Raw genomic sequence first — 20,223 nt, forward strand, 5'->3', positions numbered from 1 at the left:
TCAGATTGCGAAGGTCGATCATTCAATCAATGCATTTTATAGGATTCCAAACAGAGTTCTGTATATTGAATATGTTCATGCATATATCCATTGCACTCTAGAGGATTTAAATTTTCTTGAAATAAAAACAATTTACATGACAAATCTGTTGGATAGGAAGGGATTGATGAAACCAGAATTCCAAATTTTGAAGAATTAGGGTTTCACAAACATTTTGGAGATGTCATAATTTGAAGACGAAATGATTTGGTACGTGCTTGTTAGGAACCAGGAAGGACAACTGAGAGGGGGGGTGAATCAGTTGTCAATAAATTACAACCCAAAACAAATTAACTTTAACTTAAAGCACAATGTCAGTAAAATAGATTAATAGTTATAGTAATACCGATACAACTTAATGCATGAAACAGAAAGGAAAACAACATCCACAACACATGACACAAATATTTTGACATAAAAACCCTATAAGGGGAAAAACCATGGTGGGAAACCTTACCCACAATCAAATAATACTACTGCAGATAGTATGTGAATACAATAATGGGGTCTGCACATGTAGAAAGGCCAACCGCCTAGAGCTACTACTCAACAACAAAATTAGGAATCTCACTGACTACACAGTTGGATGGTTAAATCCAATAATCAATGTACTGCTTCAATTTAGCATCTTCAATGCCAGATTCAGTACTGATTTAAGCTATGCACATGAGGACTAAACACCTTCATGACATTTAACAACCTTCAACCTTTAGATGATATCTGTGTGATTCACACAAGGATCTTCTTATTTTCGCTCTTCACAATAATCTTCAACACATACGCACACACGTCTTCCAAATAAGATCTTACAATTATTTATACAAAAACTAAGACCTACTGGTTAGGTCGGCTCATAAAAGATATTACATTTAAATCAATTACAAAATAAGTCTTGGTGCAATATAATATGTCAGCCTCAATACATTCACATTATCCAATCAATAAATCATTTCCAAAATGTGTCGTGCTAATCTAGAACATGTATTCTTATGTCGGTTCATAACCTAGACCTATGTGTCAGTAAAGGCAAATATGTGAACCCGATCAGTCCAATATGCAAAACGTCGAATGCAATTATCCAATCCATGTCTTTGACATAACCAAATGATCTCCAAATGATAGCAAGTTGCCATCAACTTCCTGAGCTACCAGTGAAACATATATCAGTAACTGTGCATAAGCTAATATCCATACTGGGACCACAATGTGTCAGTTCATCAACAAACCAATATAACTAGAGTGCCAAATCAATAATCTAGACCTCCAGAAAGATAAATGTTGACATCAATGACAAAAACCATGCAACACATGACAAAGTCATCCATAATACCAAAAATCTCCCCCTTTGGCATTGATGCCAACACTAGATGAAACAAAATATAATTGCCAAAAACAAAATGCCAACAATCTCCCCTAAATAGATCAACACAAAGTTTTGTACCAAAAACAAAAACAGTATAACCAAAATCAAAATACATCTCTCCCAAACTTCAAATTACAATTTTTTTCAATAGACATCTCTCCGCCTTTGACATCAAATTCTAAAGTAGTTAATAAATCAAAATCAGAACATAATTGATGCAGAGCATCATGTAAAACCAACCAACCATCAAGGATCATGCTGATCCAATCATTTGAACAACATTTTAGAGGCATTTCTCATGTAACAACACACCTTATCATTGAATCAATAACAAATATGATAGGTTCCTCAATCTCATCAAAGATACTTACAACCTTTTTATTCCATAAACTCAAACATTCAATCAATAACCTTCAATTAATCACAAAAATTTTACCATATACATTAAAACTCATACCAATCAATCATGAGTCCATCCAATTCATGCTTCTAATCACCTTCCAAATCTGTCCTAGTTGTGACAGTTTTGATACCCTACATTCTGTTATAAGCATCTTTCAAACAAGACAATATTTTGAAAATCGCTCTAGTGGAGACATAGATAACTAGACTAAAACATATTAAAAAAATGTAAAGATCCAATGATTTGTTAGAGATTTATTCCCTCTTCATCGAGACCATTTTGACTGTTATAGAAAAAACAAGAAATGTGCATGTATAGTCCGCCTAGGGCATCAAATATCTCCCAAAATACAAACCCATTTGATATTAAATAAAATCCATCTGATATCCTCTTGAATATAATCTCATAATAACTAATATTCAGAATTTTCCCACGGTTAAAATTTGGAATATGATCAAACCCTTGCACACACCTTTGTAAATGAGGGTTTACAAACTGTTTTTACAAAAGACTAACATAACTTATTCATTCCTTCATGAAAAAACACCAAACCAAATCCAAAAGAAAGTTAACTCATTGCCCTAACTTTTAATAACTATACACCATTTCCAGGCCTTACATGACCATACAAGGCCTGGAAATAGAGAAGATGACTTTTTTAGGACTGCAAAACAAAGGTTTTTGAACTCCCAATTTCAAACAAAATGTACTCCTTCTTTCTCTTCGGTTTGGATCAACATTACATCATTTAAATAGTGATTCCCATCCTTGGGAAATCTCATAACTACCCTTTAACCAATTTGGAACTCCTGATTTATGCATTTTACATCATTGTTACCCTTATTTGGGTCTTTTAACACATTTTTGAACATTTCAACCTCATGAGGACCTTTTGGACAATTTATGAAAAATGGCTTACATAGCCTTACATTATGATAATGACTCAAATAGACCTTATAAGCTCAAAAATTATTGAAATTACTCATGACATCACTCTTGACCTCATGGAACCTCTTGAAACTAGGCGCTCTTGCACCAATAACATACAACTAACTACTCCCCCTGAGCAGTAGCTCTCCTTCATCAAGCCAGAAAAAGATTTTTCTGTTAGTCCCTGTTGGTTTGATGCCAATCTGCATCATTTAAATCTCTGCCAGTGGTTTGATTACCCCAAGCTTCTCTTTGAAATATTCAAATATTTTGTTAGGCAAAGGCTTTGTAAAAATATCTGCAATTTGCTCTTTAGTGTTCACATTAACCAATCTCACTTCATTTGCTTCAACATTTTCTTTTAGAAAATTATACTTAATAGAAACTTGCTTTGTTTTAGAGTGAAATATCAGATTCTTTGATATATCTATTGCTGCTGAGTTATCACAGTAAATAACTACCAGTTCATTACATTTTACCTTGAAATCCTTCAACATTTGCTTGATCCATAATATCTTAGTGCAATTAGTTGCTACTGCAACATATTCTGCTTCTTTTATAGATAATGATGTGTAAGTTTGCTTCTTGCTGATCCATGAAATTAATCTTCTACCAAGAAAGAACGTGCCACCAGTGGTACTCTTTTTGTCATCCACATCTCTTGCCCAATTTGCATCTGTATATGCACATAACTCAGAATTGTCATCCTTAGGATACCATAAACCAAGATTTGTTGTGCCTTGCAGGTACCGAAAAATCCTTTTTACTGCAGTTTCATGTTTTTCTTTAGGATTTCTTTGAAATATTGAAATAATACATACTGCATTCATTATATCAGGTCTGGTTTGTGTCAAATACAATAATCCTTCAATCATAGATTTGTACCTTATCAGATTTATAGGAGCTGAATCATCCTTTGATGTCAATTTATCAGTTGTAGTCATAGGAGTGCTTACTAGTTTGGATTTTTCCATTCTAAATTTCTTCAAAAGTTCCTTCAAGTATTTTGTTTGACAAATCTAAATTGAGAAATCTGCAAACCTAGAAAAATTTTTTTCTCTCCAATCATAGACATTTCAAACTCTTCTTCTCCTCCAAAAATAATATCATCCACAAATACTTCAATAACAAAAATGTCATCATTGGTAATTTTGTAATACAAATTACTATCAGCATTACCTTTTGTGTATCCTAGCTTCAAAAGATATTTATCCAGTCTAGCATACCATGTTTTGGGAGCTTGCTTCAATCCATATAAAGATTTGCTTAATCTGCAAACCATATCCTTATCATTTGTTAATGAAAATCCATTAGGCTTCTCAATGTAAACTTCTTCTTCAAGATCTCCATTAAAAAATGCACATTTTACATCCATCTGATAAACCTTATAGTTCTTGTGAGATGCAAATGCAAGAAATAGTCTTATTGCTTCAATTCTGGCTACCAATGCAAAGGTTTCATTATAATAAATTCCTTCTTTCTGAGAATAACCTTTACAAACTAATCTTTCTTTGTTTATGATTACTTCACCATATTCATTCAGTTTATTTCTAAATACCCATTTAGTTCTAATTATATTTTTGTCTTTAGGCCGGGGAACTAATGTCCAAGTATTATGGGTGAATTCACAAATCTAGTTCCCACTTTCACCAACAAAGGAATTTGGTGAAAGTGGGAAGTTTAATTTTTGAGGGGTTCGAGCGAAATAGGCATGTTCGCTTGAACTACCCCTCGGAGTTCGAGTGAACCTTGTTGCGGTCATGGGTTTGCTCAAACTGCAGGTGGTTTTTGGGTTTGAGCAAACTCACTATAATATTATTATTTTAAGGGGTTTGAGTGAACCTCCCCTTCGCTCGAACCCTTTTTCAGTTAGGTTTTTTTAAAACATTTATAAATAGCGAATGTGATAGTTAAAGAGTCATTGTCAAGCTTGTCTTTTTCTATCTAATGGGGGTTGGATCGAACCAGTCATCAGCATCACATCACCAAGCTTTGTTTGCAGCAGCTAGCATCTTTCATATTTCAGTTTTCGACCTTTATTATATTAGGTGCACAAAATAACCCTTTGTTTGGTTTAATAATGTCTTTTTTTATTAAATTAATAAATAATTTGTTTGTTAATTTATTTTTTTAATCAAATAATTGTATATAGTTATTGTTTTTCAACATTTTAGAAAAATGTTTGATAATTTAATGTTTTGACTGAAATGTGCCAATTTGTTTTTAAAATTACATAACTGTATATATGTATTTTTTTTCAACATTTTAAAAAATTGTTATGAAAAACATAGAAAACTAAGGTAGTAAATCAGAACTTAAAAAAACATTAGCAAAAAAAGAAAATTAGAAAAATGTCACAAATGTAAATATAATAAACTAAATGTTAGAAAAATTAATAAATTTTAATTTAAAAAAACATTAGAAAATTTAGATAACAAATTTAAACAAATTAGACAAAATAAATCCTCTACAATGTGACCCATTTTCACATCCTATTACACACACAACATGACCCCTTAAGACCACATATGCCCTGATGACACTATACGTTGCTTTAGGACCATAGAGGATCACATATAACATACTACTGTACATATGACATTCCCTTTAGGATCACATAGTGTCCTAAGGGGTCATATTGATAAATAAATGATGAACAATAAGTACCAAACCGGTACTGAGAGGGGGGGGGGGGTGAATCAGTACAGTCACAATATCTTCTCATGAGCCAGTTTGACTGCAAACACTACAAATGTCTTACAAATAGTAACACCGGTCTGAAATAGAGTGCAACCAGTAAAGCTAAGAATAACTGTGACAAGCATTAACCGGTTGATCACTTAGCTTTCCACTCAACTTAATACTACACTTCCATTTCACCCTTATGCATGAATAGGTAATCTATCATCAGAAATATAATAGTAGCTAGCTCAGCATGATTTACCTTTAGACACAAATCACTTAAATCATCACATGAAAAATACTACACATGACACACAGATTTTTCACATGGAAACCCAACTGGGAAAAACCACGGTGGGGATGAATACCCACAAGCTGCTTTTGAACTCTTTAGAAGTCTGTTCTGCTAGGAGCCTAGTCCGGTTAAAGACTGTTACAACAGGTTCTGCTAGGAACCGATCATGTTAGAGATCACCCAGTTAAGGGATGGCTAAATACCTAGTTAAGGGTTAAACCCTGTTAGAGGTTACCTTGTTAGAGGATTTTAAGAACTCAATTAGTTTGAGTCACCCTGTTAAAGGATTTATAGCAAGCTGATTAAAGCTACCCAAATAAGGGATTTTCCAACTATTGAAGTGGTTAAAGATCAACAAGTATTACAATGATCTAATAATAGCACTCAATTCCTAATGTAGATCCGCTTAAGTTCCTTCCTTCTGCACACACACAATGTAGGAATCAATCCTCTTATCTCATCTGGTCTAGCAAGAATCACATATCTCTTCACTTGGATACATACACACAACATCAACCTTATAGGAAACAGATAGGTTGGTAGCATAAACCCTAAACCCTAAACATTTAGGTTAAGCAATTCAGGCGGTTCAATCCTAGCCATTGAACACTTTGCATTTGAATACAAAAGTCTTGAACATATCTCAAGACATTCTCCATAGTTCATTCTTCACTATTTTCATCGTGGCTTGTAACCCATCACGCGTTCTCCGCCATTTATAGGGACTTCACACATTCTTGAGGTAGATAGGATCAATCTCCTTCATGCAAGATCCTTCATGCACTCAAGCTAATGTGGCAGCATGATCGGATCTTCATTACAATGCTAACTCATCACACAATGTCATTGATTGAGTCACCCAGGCTTGGAGCACTTCAACCGAAAACCCTTAAGCTAAGACTACCAACCGGTATTCATATCATGTTAAGTCTTCATAGAGAACATTCCATATGCCGGTTCTCATTTCATCATACCGGTTCTCTTAGAAAAACATACCACTTCACTTATTGCTCAATATACAGGTTTATACACTATATTGGTTCACTTCGCCAACTGTTTAGCTTCAATATACTTGTTCACTGCTTTGTACATATATCAGTTCACCACATTGTACCGGTTCACATTTCAGCATATTGCTAGTTCACTCTCCAACAAATTGACATCAATGACAACATAATATCATCATGTCAGTATACTCAGCACAAATGCCAACAATCTCCCCCTTTGGCATTGATGGAAATATACAAAGATCTCTCTTTCTGCATCACATATTCTCCCCATTGTTGCGGATATCTTCTCTACTTCACATCTTCTCCCCCTTTGACAACAATGGCAAAGTGGAGGCACAAGCTTTCCTATTCCACTATGTTGCTCCCCCTGAGGAGTAGCATCCCTCGACACATCAATCCAGAAAAATTTGGACACTGCAATACCTGATTGATGTGGAGTACATACTTTTAGTTCACCTCTTGAAGGGGCAACACCCCTAATTCACCTCTTAAATAGGTAAATGAAGCCTTTGGTAGAGGCTTGGTGAATATATTTGCTAACTGCTCCTTAGTGGAAACATGTTCCAGTACAACCTCCTTGTTTTGAAGCTTTTCCCTCAAGAAATGATACTTGAACTCAAAGTGCTTGGTTCTAGCATGCAAAACTGGATTCTTGGAAATGTTAATTGCACTTGTATTGTCACAAAATATGCTTACCAATTCAGATATAGGAACTTTGAAGCCATTCAATACATGCTTCATCCAAATAGTCTAGGTGCAGTTCATAAAAACTGCAACATACTCCACTTCTGCTGTAGGCTGAGAGATACAACTCTACTTTTTACTCATCCATGAGACCAATCTACCACCAAGGAAGAATGCACCACCGGTTGTGCTCTTCTGGTCATCTACATTACCAGCCCAATCAACATCTATGAACACTTTTAGGTTGAAATCATTATTGTATGGATAACATAACCCATAGTCAATAGTTCCCTTAAGATATCTAAGAATCCACTTGACTGCTACCAAGTGGGATTCTCTAGGGCTTTGCTAAAACCGAGTGGTAATACCCACTGCATGTGCAATGTCTGGTCTGCTATGCACTACATAATGCAACTTACCAATCATTGATCGGTAATCCTCTCATTTACCACTGCTGAGTCATCTTCTTTTGATAGCTTACAACTAGTCACCATTGGTGTACCAACCGGTTTACTATCTTCCATGCCAAAGGTCTTCAACACCTCTTTGACATACTTGGACTGAGTAATAAAGATTCTATCTTTCATTTGTTGAATCTATAGTCCAATGAAGAACTCAATCTCCCCTATGAGTGACATTTCAAACTCCTTTTTCATCTCATCAACAAATTCATGACTCATCTTGTCATCTCCTCCAAAGATGATGTCATCAACAAATACTTCACAGATCAGAATATGATCTCCTTCTGATTTCAAGTAGATATTGCTATCTTTACTTGTTCTTTCAAATCCAATCTTCACAAGATGGGAGTGCAAGCGTTCATACCATGCTTTAGGTGCCTGTTTCAATCCATACAAGGCTTTATGTAGCCTACACACCATGTTACTATCTTCTGATAGGGCAAACCCATCTAGTTACTCTATATACACCTCCTCTTCAAGTATTCCATTTAGGAATGCATATTTTACATCCATTTGGTATACCTTGAATCCTTTAAAAGCTACATATGCAAGAAGCATACAAACTCCTTCCAATCTGGCTACTAGGGCAAAGGTTTCTCCATAGTCTTCTCCTTCTTCTTGAGCATATCCTTTACTTACTAGTTTGGCTTTGTTCCTTACCACTATGCCATCCTCATTCAACTTGTTTATGAAAAACCCATTTGGTTCCAATGACATTTTTATGCTTCGGTCTAGGTACCAAAGACCATGTATCATTCTTCTCTATTTGGTCAAGTTCCTCCTCCATTTCCTTGATCCAATCTTCATCTTTGTGTGCCTCTTTGAATGATTTAGGCTCAAATTCAGAGATCATACAAGAACTTTCTCTGACCTTTCTTCTTGTAAGGATTCCTGCATCCTTATCTCCTATGATCTACTTTGGATCATGATTCAGTTTGACATATCGAGGAATGTTCTTGACTGATTCCTCCTTTTCTTCTTCATCCTCATCTTCATCAGCATCAGCATCTACCAGTGTAGCAGCACTGTTACTGGTACTTGGCTGATTAGCAACTGGTTCCCAGAAGGTTACTACCAGTTCATCTCTTACTTGCTTACTACCGGTTTCCTTAGGTTTTCCAGGATTTTCATCAACTCTAACATTGATGCTTTCAACAATTCTCTGAGTCCTATTGTTGAAACATTTGAGAGCTTTGCTCTTGGTGGAATATCCTAGGAATATTCCTTCATCACATTTTGCATCATGTTCGCTTCTCTTGATATAACATTTGCTACCAAACATTCTAAAGTAGCTTACCACTAGTGTCTTAACAGTCCAATACTCATAAGGAGTCTTATCCTTCCCTTTCTTGATGAGCACCCAGTTCATTGTGTATACTACAATGCTCACCGCTTCTCTCCAAAAGGTGTGAGCAACTTTTCCTTGGATCAATATAGTTCTAGTTGCTTCAACCACAATCCGGTTGTTTCTCTCTACTAATCCATTCTATTGTGGAGTCTAGGGGGTAGATAGTTGCCTCTTGATACCATTCTCTTCACAATATTTGTTGAATTCACCGGAAGTGAATTCCCCTCCTTGATCAGTTCTAAGGCATTTGATTCTTCTACCACTTTCCTTTTCTACCAATGCTCTGAAAGCTTTGAACTTTCCAAAGGCTTCAAACTTGTGCTTCAAGAATGTGACCCACATCATTCTTGAGCAATCATCTGTAAGAATCATAAAATACCTATCTCCCTGCACACTCCTAGTTTTCATAGGACCACACAAATCAGTATGCACAAGATCAAGTAAATTGTCTGATGTGAAAGATTTACCTTTGAAAGTTAAGGAAGACATTTTCCCCAATTTGCTTAGCACCGACAATCCTTTGACTGCCTTGGTCTTACTAGCCTTCACAATGTTATCAAAGTTTACATGGCAGAGTCTCCTATGCCATATCCAGCTATCATCAAATTTAGCCATAAGACATGTACTTATATTTGCATTCAGCTAAAATAGGTTACCTTTGGTCTGCATACAGATGGCCATCAATTCACCATTCTTTCCTTTGATTTTGCAAGCTCCATTTTTGAATTCCAGAGTGAGTCCGTTGTCATTCAGTTGGGAAACACTCAATAGATTGTGTCTGAGACCTTCCACCTAATACACATTGTCAGCACTACTTTTTCCATTTAGAGAGATGGACCCTCTTCCTTTAACCATACATGGTGCATCATTACCAAAATGAACGACACCACCATCATATTCTTCCAAGGATAGAAACTTGCTTCGGTCACTAGTCATATGGTGAGAACAACCACTGTCAATAATCCACTCATTGGAATTATCAAAGTGGGAGACAAGAGCCTTCTTGTTTGACACATCTTCCTTTACTACAACAAACACAATATCTTCATTTTCTTCATCTTATGATTCCTCATCTGTGACAACTTCATCAACTGCAATAAAATAGTTTCTCTGGTTTCCTCCTTTGAATTTCTTGAATCTCTTTGGCTTGTCCTTATTGTCACAATTAGGATAATTTATAGCAATATGTCCTATCCAATTACAAGAAAAGTATTTCAAAGAGAGCTTACCTCTGTATTTACCGGTTCCTTTAGGAAGTTTCCTGGCAAGAAGAGATTTGAATTCCATCAGGATCTCCTCATCATCCAATTCTCTGCTCTGTCTTGGTTCGCCACTAGTGCTTGCTTCTTTTCCTTTTCTAGATGGTACAATAGAAGCTCTAAAAGCTGATTTAGTCTTTTGAACACTGCCATCAAAGCTATTTAGCTCATAAGCTATCAACTTTGCAATGATGGAGTCTAGGGATACCTTAGTATTGTCTATTGATCTCAACTCATGAATAGTAGCAACCCTTATTGCATAGACCGGTAATAAGGATCTTAGAACTTTGCTTACCATAGTGGAATTTTCCATTTTACCACCTACGCTCTTGATATCTCCAACAATAGTTTTGATCCTTATTCCATACTGTTGAATGGTCTCACTTTCAACCATCCGCATGTCTTCAAACTTCCTTCTAAGGCTTTCTTCCTTAGCTTGTTTTACATGCTCATCACCACCATAAATATTCTCAAGAGTGTCCCATACTTCTTTGGGATTATCTTTATCTTGGACATCAATAAACTCAATGTCAGATAAGCTATTGATTAGGGCTTCCATGACTTGCCCATTCTCCTGTATTTCTCTCCTTTGATCATCGGTGAGAGTGCCGGTAGGAATAACAAAAACATTCTCAACATAGCTCCAGTGTTGACCACCCATGCTTCTGATGTAAATCTTCATTCTGTCTTTCCAAATTTTGAAGTTATCTCTATTGTACTCTGGACCTTCTCTCTTCATCATTACAATAGGATCTTTCCCTCAAGTGGTTAAGATTACAACACAGAGGACCTGGAGGACGCTCTGATACCAATTGATAAATCAATGATGAACAATAAGTACCAAACCGATATTGAGAGGGGGGGGGTAATTCAGTACAGTCACAATATCTTCTCACGAGCCAGTTTGACTGCAAACATTGCAAATGTCTGACAGACAGTAACACCGGTCTGAAACAGAGTGCAATCGGTAAAGCTAAGAATAACTATGATTAGCATTGACCAGTTGATGACTTAGCTTTCCACTCAACTTAATACTACACTTCCATTTCACAATAATGCATGAATAGGTAATCTATCATCAGAAATATAATAACAGCTAGCTCAACATGATTTACCTTCAGACACAAATCACTTAAATCATCACATGAAAAATACTACACATGACACACAAATTTTTCACGTGGAAACCCAACTAGGAAAAACCATGGTGGGGATGAATACCCACAAGCTGCTTTTGAACTCTTTAGAAGTTCGCTCTATTAGGAGCCTAGTCCGGTTAAAGAATGTTACAATAGGTTCTACTAGGAACCGATCCTGTTAGAGATCACCTAGTTTAGGGATGGCTAAATACTCAGTTAAGGGTTAAACCTTGTTAGAGGATTTCAAGAACTCAATTAGTTTGAGTCACTTTGTTAAAGGATTTACAACAAGCTGATTAAAGCTACCCAGTTAAGGGATTTTCCAACTGTTGAAGTTGTTAAAGATCAACAAGTATTACAATGATCTGATAATAGCACTCAATGCCTAATGCAAATCTTCTTAAGTTCCTTCCTTCTACACACACACAATGTAGGAATCAATCCTCTTATCTCATCTGGTCTAGCAAGAATCATGTATCTCTTCACTTGGATACACACACACCATTTGCCAACAACCTCAGAAAGAAACATCCTACTATACATATGACATTCCCTTTAGGATCACATAGTGTCCTAAGGGATCATATGTGGTCCTGAGGGGTCACAAAGGGATCATATGTGGTCCTGAGGGGTCACACATGTGTTATAACACATGCGTGACCCATTAGAACTGCATATGACCCCTTATAAAATCCTAGTGTGAACAACATACCCCTTAGTCCATCACATAGTGTCTTAAGGGGTCATATGTGGTCCTAAGGGGTCACACATGCATTAACACATGCGTGACCCCTTAGTAGGTCACATAGGACCCCTTATAACATCCTACTCTACATATGACATTCCCCTTAGGATCACATAGTGTCCTAAGGGGTCATATGTGGTCTTGAGGGATCATGCATGTGTTATAACACATGCATGACCCCTTATAAAGTCCTAGTGTGAATGAAATACCCCTTAGTCCATCACATAGTGTCTTAAAGGGTCGTATGTGGTCCTAAGGGGTCACACATGCATTAACACATTTGTGACCCCTTAGTAGGTCACATATGATCCCTTATAACATCCTACTATACATATGACATTCCCTTTAGGATCACATAGTGTCCTAAGGGGTCATATGCCAGTCCTAAGGGGTTAGACATGTGTTATAACACATGCATGACCCCTTAGAACTGCATATGACCACTTATAAAATCCTAGTGTGAACGACATACCCCTTAGTCCATCACATAGTGTCTTAAGCAGTCGTATGTGGTCCTATGGGGTCACACATGCATTAACACATGTGTGACCCCTTATAACATCCTACTATACATATGACATTCCCTTTAGGATCACATAGTGTCCTAAGGGGTCATATGCCAGTCCTTAGGGGTCAAACATGTGCTATAACACATGCGTGACCCCTTAGAACTACATATGACCCCTTATAAAATCCTAGTGTGAATGACATACCCCTTAGTCCATCACATATTGTCTTAAGGGGTCGTATGTTGTCCTAAGGGGTCACACATGCATTAACACATGCGTGACCCCTTAGTAGGTCACATATGACCCCTTAAAACATCCTACTATACATATGACATTTCCTATGTGTCCTAAGGGGTCATATGTGGTGCTAAGGGGTCACGCATGTGTTATAACACATGCATGACCCCTTAGCACCACATATGACCCCTTATAAAATCCTAGTGTGAATGAAATACCCCTTAGTCCATCACAAAGGATCACATATAACATACTAGTGTACATATGACATTCCCTTTAGGATCACATAGTGTCCTAAGGGGTCATATGTGGTCCTGAGGGGTCACGCCTGTGTTATAACACATGTGTGACCCATTAGAACCGCATATGACCCCTTATAAAATCCTAGTGTGAATGACATACCCCTTATTCCATCACATAGTGTTTTAAGGGGTCGTATGTGATCCTAATGGGTCATGTATGCATTAACACATGTGTGATCCCTTAGTAGGTCACATATGACCCCTTATAACATCCTACTATACATATTACATTCCCTTTAGGATCACATAGTGTCCTAAGGGGTCATATGTGGTCCTAAGGGGTCACACATGTTTTATAACACATGCATGTCCCCTTAGAACCACATATGACCCCTTATAAAATCCTAGTGTGAACGACATACCCCTTAGTCCATCACATAGTGTCTTAAGGGGTCGTATGTGGTCCTAAAGGGTCACACATGCATTAACACATGTGTGAACCCTTAGTAGGTCACATATGACCCCTTATAACATCCTACTATACATATGACATTGTCCTAAGGGGTCATATGTGGTCTTGAGGGGTCACGCATGTGTTATAACAGGATATACCTTTGCAGGCTCCTGATCGGGAGCCACACATTGATGATGTTGGTCCTCCATAATAGGATCCCCCCTTGCCCGACATTGCTACAATTTTTTAGTACAATGATCATGAGTTGCATAGGTTGAGGGCCATATTAGATGACCCTCGTACTGATTGTGTGTACAAGAGTACATGCACGTCCATTTTTGATAGTTTGCAGACATTGAGGGACCGCTTAGTTTCTCACACTTCATTCTCACCTAAGGTTATAGAGGATATATATAGATAGTTGAGGAGTGAGGTGAGGGGTCCTCATTCTTTTGTTGATGTTGTGTGGGTGGCCTTGAAGGAGACCATCAAGGAGAGATGCTTTCCACAATATCAGGAGAAGAGTAAGGTGAGGGAATATTAGGTTACCAGATGTATCGACCCATAGGTTGCATCACTGATTTACCCATGCTTCTTAGCTACCCATGGTTGTTATCCTAATAACAACCAAATACCATTATACTTTGTACAACAGGTATTTGTTGAGGTTCATTGTCAGATGAAACTAGACTACCTTGATATTCCAAGATATTATGGATAGGGGAGGGGCAGGATTGCTGATAGAGATGCATATCGTAGGCGTGATAGAGCTCCGCTTAGACATAGGGACCTTGTTGGCCAGAGATTTCCTATAGTAGTCCCAACCATGGCCCCCATAGTGGATCACATTATGATTTCTTCTCAGAGATAAGCAATTGATAGGATTGGATAGATTGCATCAGCAGTAGCCACCATATCTTCTGATAGGCTGGGCAGATATATGATGAGTCGACCATGTTCGCGATCATCCACAGATCATGCATCTTCTAGTCATGGGGGGCTTTAGATTCAGATGATCAGTATATTACTACTGGCATCTCCTCCCCAGATGAGGTAGCAGCTATAGTCAGAGGTAGTAGACATGTACAAATGTCACAATATTTAGCCAAGGACATACTACATGCTTATAGTTTTATTTCATCTCGACTTGGGATACCATTGGCTGCTGTTAGAGAGGAGATTCTTAGAGATGGTCAGGCTATAGTGGCATTGACACATACCCCAAGGTAGTCACAACATTCTCATCACTCTACGCATGCTCTAGGCACTGACCCCACTACAAATCACTCTGTTGCTACAGAGGAGGAGCTACGAGCTGATCAGGTCCATATCACATATGAGGGCCACTTGGATTCATTTGAGGAGGAGATATGAGATGATCAGGTCCATATCACATATGAGGGTTTGGACTCATTTGAGGAGCAGCTGAGAGATTTGAGCCATACTGGGTTTATGGACATGCTACTACATTCAGACACTTCATCCATGATGCCCACTCATCTAGTTAGCCCCTTGTACTCCTTAGTGATACGTACAGCTAGAGAGAGATATGTAGGCATGAGTGATGTTGTTGATATGATAATGGGAATGGATCAAACTATATAGCCTACTCCAAATGATACACAGGTATGTACATGTACATGTGCCTTTAAATTTTTAGAAGATATGTATACATGTTGTAAATTTGTAGGATAAATATATATATATATAGATCATGTTTAATAAATAATCTAGTTCTAAGTTTTAATTTGTAGATCATTTAAATCGATTGTGGACTAATCCTTAAATTGACAGTTAGCTCATGTCACTCCTTGAGCTCTGAGCGTGTGCATAGGAGAGATTCTTTAGATGCTATTAGTGGATAGGTTAGTTATGGTTTTTGGTACATATATGTACATGTATGTATACATGCACGTTACAATTTATATTTAAATTTTTATTTAACTATACTTGGATTTGATGTACATGCATGTCTAGAGAGATAGATATATTATATTTAATATTTAAATAAATTCTACTTTTGCAAGACTCTCCCTCAGATGGTCACTCAGTTCATAGCTGACATGATCCCTATTGATTTGCTCCAGACTTTATAGCTCATTTACATTTATCTTTTTATAGACTTTCATATTATATATATTCATACACGTACATGAAGTTTAGACTAGATTATACTCTATATATGGTTTGTGTTTGATCAGATTGTATATATTTCATGCATGTACATGGAGTTTAGACTAGATTATATACTTTATACCTTGTTTGTGTTTGATCAGATTACATATATATATTTCATGCATGTATGCAGTTTAGAGTAGATTATACTTTATACCTAGATTGTGTTTTATATGGATTATATATATTTCATGCATCATGTATGAAATTTAGACTAGATTATACTTTATATCTCCGTTGTGTTTGATTGGATTATATATATTTGCTGCATCATGTGATATGAAGTTTAGACTAGAGATTATATATTTCATGCACATGTACATGTGTTAGATTATATATTCCATGTGCACATGTACATACATGTTAGATTATATATGTACTTTATGTTCGATGGATTGAACTGGATTATATATATATATATATATATATATATATATATATATCACGTGCACATGTTCAAACGAAAGAGTATGTGTCAAATGAACAAACTAAACTTAATAGGTCCTAATTACACATGTCCTAATTCCATATTATATCAATTTTACAAATGTACATATTACATTCTAATTTAAATATGCATTTTTTAATTAAATTATTTTAACTAGTGGTCCTTACAAATTACATGCATTTAGAATTAGATACAGTACCTTATACATACAAATTAAACATGCATTTAAACATGTACATGTACTTGAATTAACTTTGGATTACTAAATATATATAGTTCATAACACATCAAGTGGTTCAGAACGCTCTTCAATAACACTTAATATTTTGTCATGATCTTCACTATCTAGTCTCCACTTTTGAGACCGCCCTTGATGTGGAACTATTTGAAGAATTAGGCCAACAACAATGACCAAGTGACTATACTGATATACCTTGTTGTCAATTTGGTATTCAGTGAAATGAATCCCATGTTGAACAATTTTAACTTGTTTGAAATATGTCCCTTGCACTACAACTGAGCCTGCATGTACATGTATATAAGAAACGTGAGAAATTAAAAATTTCCACGTAAGCAATTTGTACATGTACATATTCAAATCAGAACTCAAACCTGTGGGAAATGACATTCCATCACTCATCTCAGATTTTGATAACTTCTTTATCTCTTCTGTGCAATGCAATGAATAATAACTAACACCTTCTATATTTCCATCTTCTACTATGACTGCAAAAATATCTCCTACAATTTGACACAAGTTAAATAAATTCAAAGTTACATGTCATTTTTAAGGAAATATTTACATGTGTACGTCATATGTACCTTTTTTAATCAATCCTGAAATATGATCGTAATCAGTAGAAATCAAAGGAATGTCTTCAAAGTTTTCATCCTCATTTGAATCCTTGTATGTGTCAGAAACATCTAGTGGCACCATTTTCCATTCACTAACATATCCAAGCTCTTGGTTCTTGCAATCAACATAGTTTTCAAAAATACATTCAGAACAAAAACATGAATAATCCCTAGTGTATAATGTCCATGGGCGATTATTTGTACTCATGACACAATGCAAAGATCTTGTCCTCTCCATGCTCTTGCATCCATGCATTGATTTTCTATCCACATCGGCAAAATGTACATGTGTACAAGAATGTACATGTAGATCAAGTTGTTAAATTGAAACATTTGAACTAGGAACATGTATTTTTTAAAAGATTAAAAAAAATTAAATAAAACACTAAAAGAGAACACATACCATTTATCTCCCAAAACACTCTATATGAAATGGGTCTGTATGTTCTCGATGATGATTCCCCAAGATAATTAGGTTGCTCAAATTGTTTCTCACACCATTCAACAACATCATGTTTATCTTCTATACGATCTCCTGTGTACTTTATTTGATGCTTTCTTAGAGCACGTTTGATACAAGCTCCTGCACCATCATGTTCACCCTTTCCATGACCACTCTAAAAAAAACTCCAAACATGTGGTATTTTTTCATTTTGATGATATCTACATAGTGCATAAAATGGCCTTGAAGATTTGAATTGTGTCGCACATCCATCAAACCAAACAAAATGTTTAACTATTGTTATGCCTCTATCTTTCAAATATTCAAAAAACTTCTTAAAGCAATGTTGTACAGAAAGTGTGTCATGCTCCTTATCATCACTAATATAGAAGTGGTACTCTTTCTTAATGACATTATTTTCAAATGTACTATCAACACCATCCAAATTCATTTGTGCATGTCGATAACACACATGCACCAAAATAGTGATTTGCTTTGAAAAGTAATACTCTGATTGAATCTCTTATTGATGTGCAAAAGAGTAATTCTCTGCGAAGTCAACTACAGATAGAATAGTTCCAAGTGGGAAAGTGTCTCTTAATATTTTAAATTGTTCTGCTTGCCACTTGGAAAAAAAACCATGGCATATGTATGGTTTTATCAACTTACGAAAATGTTCCATGAATGTTCCAATAGGTTTTTCCTCTTCTACATAATCTAGCCTTGTAGATTCCTTTCCAAATTTTGTTTCAAATTTTTTGTACTTATAACTCTTGAAATTTACCATCTTCCTTGTGTCAGTATCTTCATCTCTCAAAGGTAATTTAGCCAAGTCCCTGCATGTTCCACAAATTCCTCTTATACAATTTATTTGACTGGTTGCATTATCATCTAATTTATCACATAAGATGGATGCTATGAATTGACTTGTTTGTTTAGGAGGAGCATTTTCATAACCATCACTATCTTCTCTAATCTTTCAAAACACTTGATAGTACAAGTCAAATTCGACATGATAATGATAACAACAAATTTCAAAAACTTTGTTTAACTTCACATAATATGGCCTTAACCGTTCAAACATGGTTTGTCCAATCTTTATATGAGGGCTTGTTTTAGTAAAAAACACATACAATTCATGTTTTGTTGTGTCTATCCAATGTTTTACATGGAGATCATAATGATCAGGACCAATCCTTTACTTGATAACATCTCTACTATTTGATGAAGGACGAGTATTATCATTCGAAAAACTTGTCACAAAGTTCCTAACAACATCTTCAATTCTATCAGAATGAGGAGATCTACACATAATTGCCCAATTCCCTTCTGAGGTAGTATCATCCAAAATCTTTCTCCTTTTAACATATTTAGATATTGTCCTTCTACTAAAACCAAACTCAGATGATAGTGAAGAGATTTGTCTTTTTTGAGTAAATCTTTCATTTACTAAAGATGTCAACATCACTCTTCTTGAAATCGTCCTATCTAGTTTTTGAGATTTTTTACCAATGTTCACCAAACCTTTCTTAACATTATCAACAATATATTTTTGTAGCTGAGAAGTTTTCCTCTTTTGACTTGTTGTATCTATACCCAACAATTTCATTGGATCTATTAAGTCTTTATGAGTAAGTATAATTGATAACAATTGAGCTTTTTCTAGTGCAGTATCAAGATTGTTGAAATGAGACATTATTTCTTTTCTACTTTTATTCATTGACCTCCTTTTAGTATGTCTAGGTTCTTCACTGAGACGTTTCAACTCATCCACATCCATTTCAAGTAAATGATCTAAATTTTTATAAGAAATATTTCTCTTCACCTATTTAGCTAGATCCACAATATGCTCATCCATATCAATGGTAGGAGGTAAGGAGCCTGACCCCTCTCCTTCAAAGGTCTCCATTGGTTCAACTTGGACAATCTCCTCCCTATGTTCATCAACTATATTGTGTTCTTAAATAGGTTTGTTTGCCTTGACTCTCACTTCAGAACCCCCTTCTTCTCAAGCCTGTTCTGCACATAATTTTAGAGTTTGTGTAAGGTTCAAATTAATCTAGATTATTCAATTAGGTTTAAGAATAGGGGTGAATTTGTCTTAAAGCTTTGTGTTAAAATTAGCCTGTTCAATTTGGTTTATTAAATTTCATTACTTTCAGGACCTTACTGTTATAACTCTAATTAAATTACCTGTTTAGGTTTAAAGTTCAATTTGTTCTTAGGTTAGGATTAGGGCTCAAATTTAAATTTAACTTGTGCAAGTAGGTTTAGAGTTCGAGTTAAATTTTGTTCAGTAATTTTAATATTTCAAGAAGATGATAATTATTTTAATTTAATTTTTTTTCTGATGTTTAATTCTAGATTTACACATGAAGAATTATAATTAGTTTATTATTATCGTTTAATTTATGTTATTCCTTACGTATAGTGTTAAGGTTAAATTTTTTTTTGGGCTAATATAACAAATAAACATAAACATATAAAGTGGAAATAAATATTG

The sequence above is a fragment of the Cryptomeria japonica genome, chromosome 1 (assembly GCF_030272615.1).
Source record: "Cryptomeria japonica chromosome 1, Sugi_1.0, whole genome shotgun sequence".
NCBI classification, from domain to species: domain Eukaryota; kingdom Viridiplantae; phylum Streptophyta; class Pinopsida; order Cupressales; family Cupressaceae; genus Cryptomeria; species Cryptomeria japonica.